Source organism: Phocoena phocoena, chromosome 17 (genome assembly GCF_963924675.1).
Source record: "Phocoena phocoena chromosome 17, mPhoPho1.1, whole genome shotgun sequence".
NCBI classification, from domain to species: Eukaryota; Metazoa; Chordata; class Mammalia; order Artiodactyla; family Phocoenidae; genus Phocoena; species Phocoena phocoena.
In genome coordinates, this window is record NC_089235.1 from 49,566,192 (window position 1) to 49,586,840 (window position 20,649).

A 20,649-nucleotide genomic window follows, 5' to 3' on the forward strand; every position below is an offset into this window, starting at 1 on the left:
AGATGCTGATTCATGGGTACAAATTTCCAATTATACAATAAATAAGTCCTGAGGATTTAATGTACAGCATGGTAACTATAGGTAACAATACTGTATAGTATACTTGAAAAGTGGCTAAAAGTAAATCTTAAATGTTCACACTCACACACACACACACACACACACACACACACACGGTAATTATGTAAGGTGATGGAGCTGTTAACTATATTGTGGTAATCATTCAACAATATATGTGTATCAAATCATCATGTTATATTCCTAAAATTATATAATGTGATATGTAAATTATATTTCAATAAAACTGGAAAAATAAAATTAAAAATTCATGGAAAATAATTTGCACCCTAGAATTCTATACCCTCTCAAGCTATATGTCATGTATGAGGGTAGAATAAAGAAAATTTTAGTTTTGCCAAAACTAAAAAAAATTACTTTGAACATAAATTGTCTCAGGAAGGTACATGAAATTTTACTCAGTAACAACAATAAAAAGAACAAGAAGGGGGCTTCCTTGGTGGCGCAGTGGTTGAGAATCCGCCTGCCGATGCAGGGGACACAGGTTCATGCCCCGGTCCGGGAAGATCCCACGTGCCGCAGAGCGGCTGGGCCCGTGAGCCATGGCCGGAGCCTGTGCTCCACAACGGGAGAGGCCACAACAGTGAGAGGCCCGCGTACCACAAAAAAAAAAAAAAAAAAAAAAAAAAAGAACAAGAAGGAAGGATGAAAAGAAGGAAAGAAGGAAGGAAGGAAGGAAGGAAGGGAGGGAGGGAGGAAGGGAGGGAGGGAAAGAGAAAAAAAGAAAGGGGGTAGTAAACCATGAAAGAGGAAGACACAGTATTCAGAAAATCTAGGATATAATATAGGACAAAATTAAGGGAATTCTCAGGAGATGATGAAAAGGAAGTTTTAGTCACAGAGAGAAATTAGTCTAGAACTGAGCAGGACAGAAGCTTCCAAGGACACCTGCATGGGGGGAAGAAAATGACTGCTAATTTATCTGTCTTTGAATGTACTGATGTAATAAGGTACTTGACTGTATTGCACCAGCAAATAATTTGGGGATAAAATGGTGGTAGGTCATGGAAAACTGAGAAGATGACAAAGAAAGTATTAATTTCAGGAAAAACAAAGAGATCAAAAGAAAATGTAATCATCATATCCTATACAGATTAACTGTTAACAAAATATAAACTTTTGGTTTAACAAAAATTTTGAATAAAGTGTGCATTAGGGATGTATAAGGTATTATATGTTCATATTTTTATAGTAGATAGTGATATGGTCAATAATATCTAAACTAATAAAATTTTTAAAGTAGTAAAGCATGTTATTTAGAAATATGAGTTGCACATCAGGAGAATTAGCTAAAAAAGATTTGACAGTGATTATACCTTTGGGAGCAGGAATTGTCATTGGGCTGTTGAGTAGAATAAGGGAGTGCTAATTTTTATTATAAGCCTTGAAAATCTATTTGACCTTTAAATCTATGTACATCTATTTGTTTAATAAAAATAAAAATAGTTTTTAAAGGAGTATATTAGTCATATAGTTTAATTTTTATTATAAGATACATTTTTAAAGTGATATAATTAGCCTTTTTCAGCTTCTTTTAGATGATTTCATTATCAGTATGCCCTAGCATGGTTATTCATAATCCTACATCTTCAGTTCACCCTAAATCCACTCCTAATGCATTATTTTAATATACTTTGACAAGTAGATAAAAGGAAAGATAACTGATTTGATTAAGTCTATACATATAGCAAGTGTTCTCAAGAAGCTGTTTAATTTCTTCTTTTGCATTTAGGAATTTATGGCAAAAGTTATAGGTTGGAAAATAAAATCTACCACAGAAGTATAAACATTATTCATGCAAATTATAACAACATTCATAAAATTTATGTGCAAGGTAATCTGTTAGATGGTTATTCAAATGTGGCAAAGTAAAGTTGAAAATAAAATCAGACATCTGGTGACAGAATATATGTAATCAGGAGGCTATAGATGTGCATGTCAATCAGTCATCATGCCCTTGAGGAACTCTGAATTTGAAAATGCTACCTTTTTCTCCAAGATATACCCCTGATTGAAGTGAATGCCCCAAGTCAGTAATTGATAACATCCTTATTTATCTATGTTAAAATTGTATATTTCCCATTTAACGTTCCTAAGAATATTCTTTGCCATTTCACAGTTGCTCTGGAAAAAAATATCATCAAAAGTGCTTATGATGGTTATTTTTTTGTGCCAACTTGACTGGGCCACTGATTGCCCAGAGATTTGGTAAAACATTCTGGGTGTGTCTGCGAGGGTATTTTCGGATGAGATTAACATTTGAATTGGCAGACTGAGTAAAGCAGACTGCCCTCCCCAATGTGGGTGGGTCTCATCCAATCCATTGATGGCCTGACTAGAACAAAAAGGCAGAGTGAGAATTCCCTTTCTGCATGATTGTTTGCTAGCCTGGACATCAGTCCTCTCCAGCCTTCATACTGGGACTCAGACTGGAACTTACACCATCAGCTCTCCTGGTTTTCAGGCCTTCAAATTCAGACTCTCCTGGGTCAACTGAAGATCCAGGAACTTCTCAGTCTCTATTACTGCGAGTCAATTTCCTATAATCTCTCTCTCTCTCTCTGTATGTATACTATTAGTTCTGTTTCTCTGAAGAACCCAGACTAATACAGTACTTTTATATAACTTTTCTGTAGGAAAATAGAAAATTCAGTTAAATTGATATTTCTAAGTACAGTGGTCCCCCCTTATCTGTGGAGGATATATTCCAAGACCCCCAGTGAACACCTGAAACCACAGATATTACTGAACTCTATATATACTATGTTTTTTCCTATACATACATACCTATAATAAAATTTAATTTATAAATAAGGCACAGTAAGAGATTAACAACAATAACTAATAATAAAATAGCACAATTATAAAATACTGTAATAAAGCTATGTGAATGTGGTCTCTCTCCCTCAAAATATCTAATGTACAAATATAATGCCTTTTCCATCATAACTACTTATCCTGCACTGTGGTCATAACATTAGCAGTTTGAGGTGTGACAGAAAAACTAGCATGAATTTCTTTTTCCTTCTTCACAATTCAGGGATAGAGGATTCCTTCTTACTGTAGATCTTAGCAATCTTAACATACAATTTTATTTTCTTTATTGAGAACTTTCACCTTTTCACTTAACGGAAGCGCTTTAAGGCTTCTCTTTGGTACATCTGAATTCGAGCATCACTGTTCTTGCACTTTGGAGCCAGTATTAACTAAAATAAGGGTGACTTGAACATAAGCACGGTGATACCACAACATTCAATCTGATAACTAAGATGGTTACTAAGTGACTAACTGGTGGGATTCGCTGAACAAAGGGATGTTTCACATGGGGTGGGGGTGTGAGATTTCATCATGCTACTCAGAATGGCATGCAATTTAAAACTTATGAATTTCCTTTCTTTTGGAATTTTCCATTTAATATTTTGGGCCCAAGGCTGGCCACTGGTAACTGAAACCACAGAGAGCAAAACTGCAGATAAAGGGGGCTACTGAATAGTTAAGCTAACTGAAGTCATGGATTGCTAATTTTGTCTTTTGGCTTGAATGTAACAAGAATCAACTAATGCTAATTTAGGCCAAAAATAATTTTAAAAAGCAAGGTGGGGAGGAATTTATTTTAAGGAGACATAGTATCTCAGTGACATGAAGGGCAGAAGCCCATGAAAGGGCTAGAACAGGACATGGGATGCCATTTCATATTTCCAGCTCTACTTATCTCAGGACATTTGTTTTATTTCTTTTTCTCTCCACTGGCAAACTGTCACTGTTACTCTGTTCACATGGTGGTAACCATGCCATAATTCCAGAGGTTTTACTTTTCATTCATTCAAGAGACTAGCCCATGTAAAGATGAAACGCTTAATACTAACTCTAGATTCCTGAGGGAGGGATTTGGTTGGCCATATTTCAGTCAGGTACTCTCCTTGGTCCGTGTATCTGCCATCAGGAGCATGGAGTCACGTTGTACAAACATGGCTGCCACTTCTTGCACCTGTGCCTATGTGGATAAGGCTTGGAAAGAGTAGGAGTCCCCAGATAAAACAGGATAATTCTGACCTTATGGTTCCTTCCAGTAATTATGTTAGGACCTTCGATGTGTCCAGCCCTGGGGATGTAATTCTGAAAAAGACAGACATATTTCTTGCCCTCACAAACTATCTAGTTAGGTGTAGTAGGTCAGGGAGGGGGCTGGTGAGGATTGAATTTATATCTATTTAAACTGCCAATATAATACAATACAATGAGTGATATTATGCCTACAGAGAAGGTGTTATGGAACTGAGAAGAGATATCTCACTAAGACTTGGGAGGTCAGTGACGTCTTCCTGTGAAAAATGACATCTATACTGAGACTACAAAGGTATATAGAGATTAGCCTGGTCAAATAGATGAAGATACAATATAATGGAAATGACCAAGACTCTAATGTTTATGTAGATACATAGGTAATATTGATGGAACCAGAAAAAGTAGTATTGGAATGTTGATGGGTGTCTTTGTTTGGATTTCCCAAAAATCAGATCCTGAGAGAAGATAAGACAGAATTAGTCCTCTAAAACAGATTCTTCCACCAAGGATGGCCAACAGCAATATTAGGTTAGCATTCTTCCAGTGTAGCAACACCAGCCGAATAGAAGCACCCTTTCCTCAGTGGTTTTAGGATAAAGTTCCAGGGCTGACTCTCATAGAAACAATTTGAACCACTGCGCCAATCACTAGAGACAAACACGTGGAATATTCTGATTGGTCAGGGACTAGGGGATTGGGGAAGGCCACACTTGCATTACATGACCAAAGAGAAGATGTGGAGAAGTTCTTCAAAAGACATCGCCGCATTAATACCAGAAGAAGAGGGATGGACGCTAGGTAGGCAAAATCAACAGATGTCTTCTAAAATGTGGGGTGTTACTCCTTCAATATTTATTTTGTACTTGGAGGTGTGTTATGCATTATACAGACTTAGCAACAAATACTTTTTTTGTAATAGAGTTCATCCTATGATTTTCCTCTATCAGAATAGTAATTTGGACATAAAGGATGATTGCAAAGAATAAAAACTTAAATCATCCACATTTTGGTTTTCAGTACATTATAAAATTCTACAGAAAGAGAGCAGTCATTCTTAATGCATATTGGATTAGAGATTTTTTTTTCACAGATATTTTTGAAAATTCGATGAATTGATTAATTCAATAGACCTGCCCTTTAGTAAATTGTTTGTACATGCATACTTCTGTCAAGGGGATTGACCATCTACGTGAAGACCAAGTTAAACCTCGGATCTAGATTGACTGAATGTTTTCAAAGCTCTTGGCTCCTTTGCAAGTAAGCAGACACTTCTTTTCATAGTTGTAACCTAGGAAATGCCATTTCGATGAATTTGTTGATTTTTATTTTTAAACTGCTGAAATTATAAAGATACACAAACACTAAACACTGTATTCACACTGCATTCTTCTTCAATTCAGTGCCACAATCTTAAATTAAGGCAGATAAACTGTATTCAACTTCTGGTGAGGATACAAGGGCAAAAAATTAAGTCTTTCTGAAGCCTTTGAATATTGTTTATTCTAATAATAAAGAAGGCAGCTTGCTGCCTAATAAGATGTGGCCTGGGAGGTTGCTTTATCAATTTGTTGATCCCTTAGAGGAAAAAAAAGCACATTTTAAAAGCAAATTCAAGAGTGAGACAGACCTGAATGCAATCCATTTACACTGAGAGCATGTTTCGGTACTGTGCCAAATGAAGAATTTTTGTACAGAAATTTATTCCTTCTACTTGCCTTCCCTAAAAAATATGATGTTCAAGAATTAAGTATATCTATGTCTTTAAGGAAGCACTGTAGGGTTTCCCTACCTTTTCCATAAACAATATTATAAATAACCACAAATTTGTGAAACTGCTAAAATGCTAAACTTACTAGTTTGCCAGATAAAATACAGGATGCCCAGTTAAATTTGAATTTCAGATAAACAACAATTATTTCTTAGGATAAGTTTGTCCCAAACATTGCATGGAACATACTTATCCTAAAAAATTTATTGTTGCTTATTTGAAATTAAAATTTAACTGGGCATCCTGTATTTTAATTTGCTAAATCTGGAAACTCTATAAACTTACAAATAATATTCTTTTATTTATTTGTAAATAAACATTTGGTTTGCATATTAAAGTTGTTTCGGTACTGGTGACTCATTTTACTGTCAGATGTATGGTTTCTAGCTAAAATGACTATTTGAGAATATATATTCTCATTAAAGGTGTAATAGAATACTCGAAGCTTTGTTTTTTTCCATAAACAGTTTCCACTCCATCCCTTTCTGCTCCTGAAGAATTTTATGAAGAAAGCTAGACTGAAGTAGATGTTTCTTTATTTCAGATTGGTTTCAAATCAATTCTTTTAGCATTTGAGGAAATGTTATTAAAAGTTGCATATTTTCTGCTTTTAAAGTAACTTACCTATGTGATTTAAAATGATTTGTCTTTGAAAAAAAGAAACTTTTCAAAATGAACCATTATGTAGAGATGAAATCAGTGAGTCTAGAAAATGAATAATTCATTTTCAAGTAAATGAGAAATTATTTTGTGCTGTTACTTATACATTTTCACATTTATAGTTAAATAGTAATTTGCGATACACAGGGTATTAGTTGTGAATTGTGGTTTTCAATATCACAGACACATTTGTTGCTGTGGTTTTGCAATATCATTCCCTGATGGTTTTCTCAATTGTGGTTTTCATAATCATTGTTTGATAGTCATGTAGCTGTGGTTTGGAGCTGCTATATCCATTTGGACAGAGATAATTGCTTATAGGTTTTGCTGTCTTTTTATTTTATAACCTTAGTAAATTAAATGAGAAAAAGAAAAATTAAACTTTAAATATCATTAATATTCTCATTAAAAATGATGAGAAAACACAAAATGTAATAATATTCCTTAGTTTAATTCATTTATATTGACCAGAATAATATATCTATTTATAAATTTGGATGAGCTATATTTATTTCTAATACTGTAATCTGGTTATCTTATCAATCTTGCCTTGAATTCTCTGACTTTTGCTCCTTTCAGCTTTTAAAGTGAATATTTAGTTGAGATTTATTTGTTTCTCTTTTGCTTTGCATATTTAACCATTTCAAATGCCAAAAGAAACATTAACTGTTATGATATTTTAATTCCAATGGGCATTCTTTTTGGGTAACATAAAAAAGACAGCCAGTTTTATAAAAAGATCTTTAAAAACCATAATATATAATAATTCAATTCTAAGTATACCACTTTAATTGTAACGAATCGGAAATTAAGGAGGCAAAAATCTGTAGTTCTGTCTGCTGATTCATTCTACAACACAAACACAAATAACCCTGCTTTTCATGGTACTTACAGCTTTAATTTGTTGGTTCTTCAGGGGAGGGACTTTGTCACTTAGTGCATTTTCCACTGCACAGAACCATGTATTCTTACAAGCTCTGTGGCAATAGTACTAATGGTAATGTAATAAAATTCACCGTTGGTCTTCAGCTCTGTATTAACATTCTCTCAGCCACACCTTTCGCAGGGCAACTCTTTACACCTTCCAGAAGATGTTCTGATGGGGTTATCAATGACAGTGGTTACAGTGCTTCCTGCACGCTGAACAGCCTGCATTATGCTCAATCAGCCCAGGCTCTCTGCTGACCTCCAGACCCTTTTAGCGTGTGGAGTTTGGCGGGGCTCACACCCATGTTAGTCAACCAGACAAAGGGGGGCTCGATTTCAGATCAGAATGGATGACCTCACAACCTGGGGGGGAACGTCGGGTGCATACATGTTAACGGCAGTGGAGTTTATTAGTAAATACTGATTACATAAAGCAGCCAGTTCCACTGTCTCTTGGATAGACGCCTCCTTCAAGTCCACCTGGGAGAATATATTTAAAACTCAGTGTATATGAAACTATGAGAAACTAAGCTAGCCTCATGCAGCTTAACTTGGCCAAAATAATAACTATGCAAATCACTTAAAATTTTGTTCTTTTGTCTTGCAGTTTCCGACATACTACGCACACAATAATTGAATAATAATGAAACTAAACTTTAAAAGCTAAAGAACCATGAAATAGTTATTGGGTCTTACCTGCTTGGGAAATTATGGCAAGATCAAATCTTTTATTAGTCGCTGGTTGCTTCCCTGTGGCAGAAGAACTAAAAGAATGAAAGATTATGGGGAGGGGGTGGGACTTTAGAACTTCCACAGACTTCCTCAAAAAGTTAGTATTCTGATTAGAGATGGTTCCTTTCCCACAAGGGTAGTCACCTAGCTAATGGTCCTCCTTTCTGATGGGAGAAAAATATCTGCCTCTCTCCAAATTCGGAATTTTTACAATCTGAAATGAAAACTCGAGGTGAGAAAGAGCACTTTTAGGACGCTGTTCAGCATCCCATCCGTGCTGGCCAAGTGGGGGGATGGTCCTCGTCCGCAGCGGTCTCCTTGGAACCTTGAGAGCAATGAAATGGTCGGTCTCCTGAGAGCCTGGGCAGAGGAGAGGACTTAACTGGCCCGAAGACATACAGCTGGCATTTGTGATCAGCTGGATCTCGCAGAGGATTTTGCCAGTGGCCTAACCTTCCTGCCAAATAGCTGGAAGGGCGGGGTGGAGGCTAGGGGAGGGGGCGGCATAACTGGAAGCACAAAGTTTATGGAGTGACTGAGATTTCTTTGTGCCCCGCTGTATAGGCGAGGCGTGAGAGAGGAGAGTTGGGGTCCATCAGAGGGGCTGTTGAAAAGAAGTTGCCGGGAAGGGGAGGAGGGGTGCTCTGGCAAAAGCCCAGAGCTGACGCTGTGACAACTGCAGAAGGTGGCCCCCCTCCAAGCCCGCCCCACGCCTCCCTCTGTCCCTCCAACCCCCCGCCGCGCTCCCCTGAACTCCACGCGACCAGGCCAGGGCCCTAGTTTGCATCCGGACTGGCTTTGGATGCAGCCAATCCTCCTTTCGCTGATGGAATAGTCCCCCCTCCCCACAGCCCCGGCGCGCCCCTCCCTCCCTCGCCTCGCCACCTCCCGCGGCAGAGCGAGAGCTGCGCGGCCCGGAGCGGCGGCGGCGGCGGCGGCGGCGGCGGCGGCGGCGGCGGCGGCGCTCGAGTGTCTGCCCCGCGAGCCGCGGAGAGAGGAGAGCGAGCGCGCTCCTCCTCCCGCGCCTTCCGCCCCCTCTCCTCCCCTCTCCCCTCAGCTCGCTCTCCCTTCCCTCCCTCCTTCTCTTCCTTCTTTTCGTGCCCCCCTTTCCCTTTTCTCTCTCCCTGTCCATTCGTTTGAAAATTCCCATTCCCCCCCATCGCTCTCCCACTCCCCCCACCCTCCCCACTGTCACACTCTCTTTGCCCTCCTCTCTCTCCTTATTTGCCTGCTCATCTCCAAACGTGGATCCGCGGCTCCCGGAGGAGCCCAGCGCCCGGATCCCGCGCGTCCGGAGCACCTGGAGTCCGGCCGGCGGCGGCCCGAGCCTGGCCAGCGGCAGCGGCGGCGGCGGCGGCGGCGGGAGCCGAGGGAGCGGCAGCCCCGACCGCGGGCACCGCGGGAGCCCCAGTGGCAGCGGCCGCCGCCGAAATGTCCCGGCGAAAGCAGAGCAAACCCAGGCAGATCAAACGTAAGTTTGCACGGGGGGCCGAGAGTTGGTGGGATTATTTCTGAGGAGGGGGACGCGCGGGGCGGGAAAAGGGAGGGAGACTCGGGGAAATCCGCTCCCGCTGCCCGGCATTTGTCAAACTTTGCCTGAGCAGCTGGAGGGACAACTAGTCGGGCACAGACACACGGACAGCCCGAGCGCCAGGCAAGACAGCGGCTGCGACGAGCAGCCCACTCCTGTTCGGCTCATCCTTCGCGCTCCGGAGTCCTTTTTAACCCGACCCGCGCGCGCAGTTAGCGCTGCTGTCTCGTGGAGCCTGCCTGGGCAGCCCCACTCATTTAGGAGATTTGTTACTAGCGCGGCTGTTGTCATTGTTGTTGCGTTTGACGGGCTGCTACTCTTGGGGACCACTTTTTAGCAACCGGGGGTGAGAACTTAGTTCTCCGAACAGCTGGTCGAGACCTCGGGGCGAGGGGGACAACGTCCCCAGGCGGTGGAAAATCAGTGTCTGGGTCGCGATCCCAAAGCCGAAGCGAAACAAAAAGTAGGTGTAAAAGTTCGCGCCTCTGCAGCAGGCAGCCGTGCGCCTCCGCCCTGCGGGTCTGGCCGGGGGCTCCGGACCCGTCCGGTTCGCGTCGCCGGGGAGGTCTGAGGAGCGGGCGTGCGGTTTACCTCGGGCCCTGCAGGCGCCGGGAGTCCTCGCTGGGAGGGGCCGCTGGTCGCTTCCCAGCGCGGAAGGCGGGAGTTCAAGGCAGCCTGGGCGCCGCAGAGAGCGTGACCTGAAAACCCCGAGCCCCTGGGGGCCTGGGTGGTACTGAAAGGACACAGCGGGGCGAGAGGCACCTGCCCGAAACGCACACACCCGCAGAGCTCACCTCGGCCAACTTTTCACGTCTTGGGAAAAATCCTTCCCATGGTGTTTTGTCGCCCTGCGACACGTCTTCAACGCTTTGGCCGAAAAGGAGAAACAGCCTTATTTATTTTTTTATTTTTTGCCAGCCATGTGGTGTGTCCATTCCTTCGTGTTGTTTAAAGTCTGGCAACTAGTGTAAAACTGATTATTGTGTAATTTTAGGAAAAGGCTTTAATGACACTCCTTCCCCCTTGATTATTAACCCTACTCACCTCCTCGTGTTGAAAATTTCATTTAATGTAGTTTTAAAATAAATCATATAAATCAACGTAGCCAGTATGAAGTGGGGTCCAGGATATAAGCAGTTTGCTACATAAGTATTTCGAGCCTTGCCTCTGAGACCTGGCTCAATAGCTTTTATTTCGTGGATTTCGTCTCTTATGCTTAAGTTCCTATTTTCTGCAACTTGGGTTAAAGCAAGGACTGGACTTAACTTTTGGCTCAAAGCAGTTTTAATTGAGTAGAGATACCGTTCTTGAAGACTTTCACTTTTTCAGAGTGATTATTGTATGGTTTCAACTAATAGCCTTTTACCTTTTAGAACTAAATTGATCACGTCCCTGTGTGTAAATGTTGCATTTTATAGTATAAAACTGTGCTTATTATAAGATATGATTGTAAACATTATTAAAGGCAAAATGCTTTTTAGTTCATGGCTGTCGTCTAGATTGTTAATAAATAATTAATATTAATTGATTGTATGGTGCAAAGACCATCTGATTCTACTTGGAAATACTTTATCTTCCCAATTAGCTACATTAAATTTTTTTTTCTATCCTTCTATGTCCACCTCATATAATTGAAGATTAAAGCGTTGGAACTAATTGCTGATGCTACACTTGTGTTATAGGTCATAAAACATTTTAGTCTTATTTGAATGCTGTGATTTATTAGCTATCAAAAATACTTAAAAGTTCTCTCATTTGAAAGTGAACAAGTATTATATTTATATTTGTTGACAGTGATCGTTGCCTGCTGATATATGCATTCATATGTGGTATTAATATACATGCAGTTTAGACTTTTAGTGGATTCAAGTTGGGGTCACAGTGATAATCTATGCAAATGTGGACACACTTCTCCCCTTGCACTGTTAAGGAAAATGAAAAATTAGAGCTCTTTGAATTGTTATATATAGAGCAGTGCTATCTAATAGCTGGTTTTTTTTGGGGGGGGCGGTGGATACTAGTTTGACCAGCTGTAAAGTCACTTTGTTTGTAACCTATTGGCATTTGCCTCCTTTTGCCTGTCCGGGAGGAGGAGGCAGTTTTGCAGGTGGAGAAGTTTGTCTCGGTACTCAAAGTCATTACCATGATAGGTCTCTCCCTCCAATTTTAGTAGTGTATAAGAAGTGTAGCATTTTTTTAAACAATTACAAACAACAGTGTTGCTTTTGATATTCTGGATCAAATAGAAGTTTGTAAAATATCAGAAAGAGATGCATTTTGAAACAGTAGCGTTTCATGCAACTAATGAAACTGCATTTTAAACTTGGAAACGTCCAGAATTTGAAAATAAAGCTTTGGCATCGCTGATAAAACATACCCAATTTAGAGCAACTATGACAAGCAAAAGTCAGCTTATACCAGAAACTCTGAAGACAGTCAGTTTAAAGGACAAAAAGGTTGTTGGGCACAGTTTTTTTTTTTTCTTTTACTGCGTACAGTTCCCTGCTATCTAAAATTGTGATTTATGCAGTATTTTAATATTTTGCTTATTCTATCCCCTTGGGTGCTCTCTGGGCAGCGATAAAAAGGCAACGCTGAAAGAGCACCATTAATTTGCTATGATGACTGGCCAGATAAGAGGAGATAATGGGAAAGATAAGCAGAGAAGATATACCATCAGAAACCCGATTATTACCATTAAAATTCCAGCCCAGCAATCTGCAGAAGCCTGATAATTCCTTCTCCGTTTCCACCACTTTGGATGATAAGGCAAAAAATAGTCACTCAGTGCTCCTTGATTAGACTGCCTGGATTTCCTGATAATACAGTGATAAATTATGTATTTTGCCCCCATGTTTTGTCCCAAAATTCAGATTTTTTTTTTCCTATTCCAAGACTATATTTTCTGCCCTCCCCTCAGAAGCTTTCTCTCCTGAGCTATTATTGTAATCCTGGTTTGATAAAAAGCCCTGATAGGACGGGAGGTGTTTGGTGTGGGAGCCATATCGTGCTATCTGCCCATCTCCTCGCACAGCTGCTCGCTGTTGTTGTTTTTAGCCTTATCACCTCCTGCCAATATGCCAATAAATTGCCCAGATTGTTCTCCATTCTGGGGCTGCACTGCAAAATTTATGACAGAAATGATGATTTTTTTTTCTTTTACCGATGTATCCCTTTATGATTAGTAACTGTGTTGTCTGTGCAGTTTGCTGTCATTTTCTTCTTAAAGCTGTTGTCTCTAGTAATGTGTTTACTGCCCTATATGTCCCCAACTTCATTCACACTTAAGTGTATTGGCTATGGGTTCAGGAAAAAAATTTTTTTTCTTTTTTTTGCGCAAATGCCATCTAGTAGTTAATGTAGACATCGAAAGGGAGGAAAGAAACTCAAGTACTTTATTTTCATCTAACATTAAGAAAAGGCACTCTTCTTGATACCATTCAAGAACAGTTTTCCTAAAACTTTTAGATTGCTTGATGTTTTCAAACATGTAGAACAGAAATGTTCGGTCTAGATCATGTGCCAAATAATTTGTGGTGAAGGAAAAAGAAAGGGTGAATTAAGAGGCAGAATTTTTTTTTAAGTGAATTTGGGAATTGGGAATGAATATATACACCTTGAAAGTAAAATGTCCCCTGTTAAGAATAATCTCGTTAGCAGTTCTGTACTGGGGCTTTTGCAGAAGGTGGAATCCTTTCATAGTGAATAAATTACCTTTTTGTTATTTGAGATGATCTAATAAATTCAGGCTGTATGAGTCCCTGACTTACACAGTAGCATTTTAATGTTTTATGCTATTTTTTTAAAAAAGTACATAATATTAAATGTTTTATTTATAAAACGATTGTTTTACATGAGAACATTGCATATTAAATTTATTTAATATTTGCAAATGTGAAAATCTCTAAGTGGATCATCTTTAGAACCTTAAAATTACGTTACACAAAGAAGTGGTTGTGGTTATTTTTCATTGTTCTAGTGTAGGATTTTTTTTTTTTTTAGTGTTTCTGGTATTAATGTTCAATCCATAATTTGGAGGTTAATTAACTACTGTATTATCATTAATATTATTATTTTTTAAAAGGGGTTTGGGTATGCTATGCACATTTGAAATACATTGATCACTCTTATACTCAGGATGTTTTCTTTTCACCTGCCAAATATTAAGACAGATCTTTGCTTTGAAGCATATTACTCATTTCTTTGGATTTTAAAAATAATTAACTATAACATTTAAAAAATAAGCCATTCTCTTTGGCTTATGGTATGTCTCATGTTAGGGATTTTATTTTCTATGTTTCTGACTGAGTAACATTTCAGAAAGCCTGTTTTTACACTGGCCATGAAATAAAGGAAAATACATTATGTATAATAGTTGTTTTATCAATAAAATAGAAAGGTTGGTACCCAATGTAAGGTAAAAAATTAATTTCTTTATTTACAAATTTGAAATATATCAATACATAGAATTTTTCTGAAAAATCTAAGAGTAAATATTTAGTAGATTTTTTAAAAATAGGAAAATTTAAAAATGGCAAATATATGAATCCTAGTTTTTAAGAGTTATTATCATGAAGTCAGGTGTTTTTTTTTTAAGTTCAGTGGAGTCAACAATGCAAATATAAATGAGGTAGCATTTTCATCCCTAGTTGCTATAAAAGAGTTTAGGGTTAAAACTTGGTGATATGTCGTGGAATTAAAAGAGCAGCCCTTACGTTTTCCACTTCTGGTAACTTTCTAAAGTGGTTCATTTGTAAAATTATGCAGTAAGAAAAATTATGAGGTTTAATATTATATATCTCAATATTTTTTAAATGGACAAAGAAGTTTGAACTCTTCTATAAATTATAGGTAGAAACATTAAGAATAATATAATTGTATTGGTTCATTTACAAGGAGTGTAAGCATCTCTGAATTGCACGTAAGATATCAGTGTTCACTTTAGACATTGCAAGGTACCAGTAAGTCTTTGTAAATTAAAATTTTATTTCCTGAGCTATTTAAATATAGACATAGAAAATATGTGACTTGTCCTATATTGTTTAAGTTGGTACTGTTAAGTTTTGCAAGACAGTAGTGCAGTTAAACAATTTGCTTCTGATTTTTACATTCTGCTAATTTAAAATCTATTATATACTTAAGGGTTAATGCAAAGATTTACACATCAGTTTGTTTCTGGTTAATTGTGGGGATAAGTGAAAATATTCAATGATTATGTCCGTTGTCTAGCTCATATGTATGTATGTTTTGCCTGTTTGGTAGTGTAAATTAAGTTAACTTTGTGCGTTACAGTTAAGGTAACTCATTTCTCCCGTTCATGAGCTCTTGAAGGCCTCCCTCATCCATGTTATTTCTGCTGTTTGAGGACTATTTAAGGACTCAATTAACTCTTCCTCCACATGATAAAAACAAAGAAATGAAACTAGTTAGCCCATTTTGCCGATAGTTCTTATCTCTGGAAAAAGTTTTGAGAGAACGAGATCGAAGCTAATGTGTTTGCTAAAATGACATATCTGGAATTAGATGTCTGGATTTCTAATACTGATATTTTTGCTCTTCCCCATAAACAAGGCAAATCAAGAATGGACTTACTGGCATTTTAATCACATCCCCTTTTCAATATGTAACTTTTGCTAAAAAGGTATTAAATGCATAAAGTAATCTTATATATTCTACATTCTGTGATTAATTTTTATGTTCAAAGAAAATGCCTTCTCAAATGAACTTTCCTTCAAAAGAATGTATATTCAGGTTTTCATAAGGTGACACTTTAGAGCAGGTTTTTGATGTTTGGCTAAATTGTGTGGAAAATCTAAAACTAGGTTTATCTGGGAATAAAAAATTTCTCAAGAATACTTTTTTGAATGCAATCTTTGTTCACTAGAAAATGTGAGTGAATACATTAACTTTGGAGCTCTCATTCTCCAAATCATATTCCCTTGGAGTTTTTGTTACTTTCCCAATTCCGAAGGATTAGTAGGACATTTCAGAAGAGCACTGCAGGTATTTTTGAAACCCTGTCTGATTCAGCGCCTGCCACTGTGTAAAATTATCAGTTCATTCCCTCACCAAATGAACAGCAGCGAAAGTCTGTTACTTCAGTCCCAGAGAATGTGTTTCCACCATAGATAAAGGGGTAAGTATGTATCATTCAATAGGTTACATTTTTAAAAGCTGAAATGCAATTAAATTAATAAGCTCAGACATCGCAATATTTGGCATTCTAGAAAGAACTATCTCTTTAAAGGTATCAGCATAAAGATAGCACATTTGTTTATTATGCTTCCAAATCAGCTCCTAGTATCTCTGCCACAGGTAACAATTGACTTTTCAGGCTTCAAGTTAATAGCCTTGTCTCTTGCTTGTAGGGATCAATATTAGTATTAATTAATCACCATTATCAGCACTAGGATCTGGTTCTATTTGTTGTTACATCAGCAAAATATCAATATAGAAAGTGGACTCTCTGATCGTCATGGCAACTTCATCTCTTGGGTCAAAGAAAGTTTATCTTATCTGTGCATAGAGAGTGGCAAACTGTTTAGGGATCTAGTTTGAACTCTAAGAACATTGATTTAGTTTTTGCGAATAGAGGCTGAATTCCAATCACAAGGGATAGGTAAGATTTAAATATTAATGCCGAGAGGCTTGTCTGAGAGGGTGTCATACCATTACTGTCAGACTGTCTTTTTGAGAGGACAAAAAGAGAAGAATTGTCTAGTCAGGATTATTTAAAGCCTTAGTAATTTGTGCTTTTGACAAATACTCCTAAAAATGAATATATGATAATTACTGGGTAGAACTGGTTTTGGTCAAGATTTCCGGTGTTAAAATAAGAAGCTCTTATTTTTTCTCTTTCATCCCTTCTTTCCTGGTCCATTATAATAATGTATCCACTATTTTTAAAGTACTTTTGAGGACCAGTTTTGCCTCACGATGGGTGCAGGATAACCAGTCCCATGTCTGAGGCCAGAGTTTTGCTATGAAAGGTCCATGGAAGAAGTGTCATGGACACTTTTATTTTAGTGTTAACAAATATTCATTGCTAATAAAGGAAATCCTAATGTAGTAAGTAAATAAAGGAAATCCTAATGTAGTAAGCTGAAAGGATAGATGTCTTCAAAGGATGTTTGCAAAGATAATAAAAGGTCCTAAGTTGCAAAAGCCAGGAAACAAAAGACATGCTATTTTGTTGATATTTCTAAGAGACAGTGATCACTTAAAATAAACATTTTTTTTTTCTAAATCAGATCCTTGGAAATTCATCTTATTCTTTTAAAAAATTATGCTAAAGAGTAAAAACTGGATTTAGAAATGGTGCCTGAAATGCTCTACTTTACTGTTAAGCTTGTGGGCACTAAATAAACTTAAATAAGTTTGTATATGGGGAAACTGTATATGTATCTCATGATTTTGGAGATTCTAAAAATGAATGTTGAGTGCCTGATGGCTATAACCAATGCCGTATAATTGCTTATTCATTCCAGGCATTGTCCATGTAATAGCTGAAAGTCAACTCTTATATAGTCTGCAAGGCAGTGCCATTTAATATTTAATATTCTGGTAATATCCCCATGAGTGTAAAAAAATAAAGGGAATATGTTTATGAGGCACTAGTGTAATATTTAGTATTAAATAGACCTTCATGTCATCTGGGCATCTGCCACTGACTGTTGCCCCTTTGAATTGTTAGAAGTTGTTGAATGGTATTAGTCTGATGTTTCTTATACATGATTTGACTTTTGATAATGTTAGATGTATCTTAACCAACTACCACAAATATATATAAAATAGCTTCTATATAGGCTACCACAAACATATATAATTTTAATAGCCCACATAAAAGCTGTAACACCTAGCTTTTGTGCAGGCTATTTTAAACCTTAAAATGCATCTAAAATTATCTCTAAATGGACATTTATTGAAGATATATTTAACATTATTTTTTAGTTGATTCCCTTCTTAGAGAAATCCTTTTGAAGGTATGAATTGCTCTAATCTACATTTGTAGGACTTTGGTGAACATCTCTTGTTGAGACAGTAGAAGAGAATTTTCAACAAGTTGACATCTATATAATATTGCATATGGAAGATTTCTTGTGTGAGTTATTTGACATAGGTTTTTCAGCCACAATCTCTAAAATTATTTTATTTATTTCAAAATTTGGAAATATCTTTAAACTTGAGTAGGGTGAAGAATTAATTACAAAACTGAGACAAATATTTGTCCTTTATTACCTATTAATGTGGAACTTTTAATTTTCTTATTAGTTGTTCGTTTGGGATATGACTAATAGTGTACTCTTTAAGAAAGACTTGCTTTGTTGTGGTATATTCTGAAATTGTTGTGAGCCTGCAATAAACTGGAAGTTAGAAGATTAAAAATAGTTAATTGACAGATATTCACGTTCAGTTGAGGGCCAGATTCCTCTAAATGTGTGCCAAAAAAATAGCTGAAAATCTTATACTACTAAGTGGCTTTAAAGATAATAAAAAATAATAAAGATAGTAAATAATAATTGAATACACTAAACATTGTCCATTTCCCTCTTGCTTATTACATTTAAATTCCCTAATTTAGAAGAAAGGTTTTAAAGATTATCAGGTAATTCAATTAAAAGTTCTGATTATTTAAAATTAAATGATACAAATTTGTGTTATCATTAATTTTAGTAAGAATTCTTGCTTACTGTGTCTACTGAGAAGTTCAAAGGCTTTAAAAAAATTTTTTTTAAATAAAATGCTTTGAATTCAGTGGGAATCTTTTGAAGTGCTGTACAAATTATCCTTGTACTTTCTCATTTGTTGTGTACAAATTATTTTCATGGTGTGCATTTTCATCCATGTCAAAATATTATCACTGCAATACATTGTGATGTTCATAGCCCATACTTTTATGATTAAGGTATGTATTTATGTGAATAAGTTTTGTGGATAAATTTTATGCTGCTTTCAAAATATAGTTCAGTTAAGATTTTAATGAGAGCTGGATGGGATATTGACAACATTGCCTTTAATGAAAATCCTATATTCATCATAAAAGTTGTTCTTTTGATTTTAAGGAAAATCTTAAAAATTAATTACTCCTTGAAGAAAAAAGAAGACTAAGTTAAGCAAGTGGATACTTATGCTAACATAGAGTATTTATATCCACAAAATATGTCTATATTTCACTCTTCTCACTTTTGTGTAAAAATTATGTAAAAGATATTTTCTTTGAATTAAAAAATTTTAAACTCATAATCTATGTCGTAGTTGATTCCTTACCCAACTAGTTTATGTGTACGAGTGCATTCTCTATATCATTAGAGCAGTGGGACAGCTAATGTAGATTTGCCAACAGCATTGACAGTCTAAACATTTTATTCCTCCAAGACTCCAGTCAATAGGAATAGATAAAAAGGCTTTTAATTTTCTGACTTATTTTTATTTATTTGGGATAAAACTATCTGAATTTGTATTCTGCACATTTATCAATTAGGTCTTCTTTCTTTTCTTGAAGTGACATCCTGAAATTCTCATTTTGTTAGCCTTTCTGCCCACATTGTCATGAAAACAGTGACATTTCCCTGTGATGTTTGACTTGTACCTAAGTACTTTTACAGATTTTTGATTTATTGGGCCTCCCACAGCCAAGAACAGACTCAGTGGGCAGGAGAGACTGACCAGCATGGGGCCTGTGCAGATCTGAAATATTCAAGAGTTCATTTGCAAATATATTAGGTAGCTGCTAAAAATATCACCCCACTTCTTAACGATGTGCATCTTGGACAAACCGGCACATATTTTGTCATCAAGTTGCTTAAGCTTCTGAAGTCAGGGCTACAACTGGGTCAGATGATAAGATGAGCACAACAGAGAAACGAAGAGAGCGTCTGATAAAACCTGATTGATTGATGTCTGGCTTCCCCACCATCACAGGCAGTTGACAGTTAGTTTGGGATCAGATGATTTGGCTTTTGCGATAGAAGATGGGGCTGGGTAGGCAAGCCTGAAGGACAAAAAGGTCAGTTTCTGTGTAGTGTCAAGTGATGTCGAGCTCCCACAAGGTGGGACATTGTTAATATTTCATTCTTTCTTTTTTAGGTCTAGGCCCTAATATTTGATAGTCACTTAAAGGCATGAAGATTCAGTCTACAAACAGAAATCTGTGACTACCTTCCTGTTCTTTTAATCTAATGTTTTTACATGCTTTGTATCACAAGGGCAAGGGCATATGTTTTTTTAATAATTACGTGATAGTTTATGGGATACTTTGCAATATATAATGACTTTTGCGTATTTCATTTTATTATGATCTTGTAAGGCAAAAATAATCATGACACATAAATTGGCTAAATTTAATATTAGAAAATACTTTTTATGGAGAAATATAGATTTACTGAGGGGAAATTACAATGTAAATTAATCTAGAGTTATCAGCTTCAGGTGTTTGGGTATCATAGATTATGCGAAGCTTAGGTGAAAAATATTCTATTACCCGGTTTAGACATGTCAGAGTTTGGGAAAACCTTTCTAGGCACCATGGGAGAACTTTATATTTTGTCCAGGTCTGTGGTTAGTGAATGATTGTGGCTGTAGTTTGCTGAACTTTACTCTTGCTGGTGATAGGATTATTATAATGTTTCTTTGTATTTTAATCATGGAAAATCCCAAATTCTTGACATATTAAAATCACCTAAAATATATGTTAGCCAGTTTATATGCTACTACAGAACAACACTGTAGATCGCTTTTGAGTTTGAACGTAATTAATAGTAGATATTGATTATATCTACTATTAGGTAAATTAGATAAATTATGTCTACTATTAGAAGAAACAAGGAAGGGAAGAAAGAAAAAGGAAAGAAAGAAAACCAAAATAGCTAGTTTCAGAATAAAATGTTTT

General features: G+C 37.1%; 1 non-coding gene across 1 annotated transcript; it reads left to right on the forward strand.

Moving 5' to 3' along the window:
• Nucleotides 1-2,225: 2,225 nt before the first annotated feature.
• LOC136137405 (small nucleolar RNA SNORD66) lies at nucleotides 2,226-2,289 on the forward strand. The gene has a single exon (XR_010656739.1). It is a non-coding gene; the product is annotated as a small nucleolar RNA SNORD66 (small nucleolar RNA).
• Nucleotides 2,290-20,649: the final 18,360 nt, after the last annotated feature.